The sequence below is a fragment of the Penaeus monodon genome, chromosome 19, assembly GCF_015228065.2.
Source record: "Penaeus monodon isolate SGIC_2016 chromosome 19, NSTDA_Pmon_1, whole genome shotgun sequence".
Lineage (NCBI taxonomy): Eukaryota > Metazoa > Arthropoda > Malacostraca > Decapoda > Penaeidae > Penaeus > Penaeus monodon.
The window spans coordinates 37,892,787-37,894,068 of record NC_051404.1 but is presented as its reverse complement, the minus strand read 5'-3'; positions in this window follow the sequence as shown (position 1 = coordinate 37,894,068).

The following is a 1,282-nucleotide window of genomic DNA, read 5'->3' as shown; positions in this document are numbered from 1 at the left end:
GAGTCACGTGAATGTCTCATTGACTAATTATCGTGTCTCTCTCTCGTTTATAGTAAGAGAACGAAATAAACTCCCTCCCCCCTCTCCCCCTTCCCCCCCCCCCTCCTCCCTTTAACCCTTCCCTATCTCCCCTTTTCCCTCCCCTCCCCACTCTCCTTAACACCCCACCTCCCCTTCCCCTCCCCCTTTCCCCTCCCCACTAACCCTCCCCCCTTCCCTCTACCCATGACCCCTTCCCTTCCCCTCCCCTCTATCCCCTCCGTTTCCCTCTACCCCCTCCCCTTCCCTCTAATCCCCTCCCCTTCCCTCCCAACCACCCCCCTCCTCCTCCCCATGCCTATCAGCCTTTCACACACAAACAGACACAAACTCCTGAATAATTCATGAATGTGCAACTGGCGGGTCCAAAGAATTATGATAATAGCGATGATTTCCATGCCATGCCGGGCGCAGGTGGGCAGGGGGAGAGGAGGAGAGGGGAAGAGGAGGAGAGGGAAGAAGAGGGGGAGAGGGAAAAGGAGGAGGGGGAAGGAGGGAAAGGGAAGAAGAGGAGGAGAGGGAAGAGGAGGAGAGGGAAGAGGGGGAGAGGGAAAGGAGGGGAGGAGGGGGAAAAGGAGGAGGGGGGGAAGGAAAGGGAAAGGGGAAAAAGAGGGGGAGAGGGAAAGGAGGAGGGGGAAGGAGGGGAAAGGGGGAAGAAGAGGGGGAGAGGAAAGGGGGGAGGGAAAAGGGAAGAGGAGGAGAGGGAAAAGGGGGAGGGGGGAAGGGGGAGGGGGGGAAAAAGGAGGAGAGGGAAAAGGAGGAGAGGGAAGAGGGGAGGGGAAGAGGAGGGAGAGGGGGAAGAGGAGGAGAGGGAAAAAAGGAGGAGGAGGGGGAAGAGGAGGAGGGGGAAGGGGGGAGAAGGAAGAAAAGGGGGGAGAGGGAAAAAGGAGGGGGGTGGGAAAGGGGGGAGAAGGAAGAAGAGGAGGAGAGGGAAGAGGAGGAGGGGGAAGAGGAGGAGAGGGAAGAGGAGGAGGGGGAAGGAGGGAGAAGGAAGAAGAGGAGGGGAGAAGGACTGATAAAAGAGTGAGACGAGGAGAAGAGAGAGGGAGAAGTGGGGAAAAGAGGAGGGAAAAAAGGGGGGGAAAAGGGAAAAAAAAGAAAAAAAAGGAAAACGGGGGAGGGGGAAAGAGGGAAAAGAGAAAAGAGGAGGGAGGACGGGGAAAAAAAGAGGGGAGGGGAGAGGGGGAAGAGGGGGAGAGGTGAGAGGGGGAGAGGGAGAGAGGGAAAGGGGGAAAAAACGGGG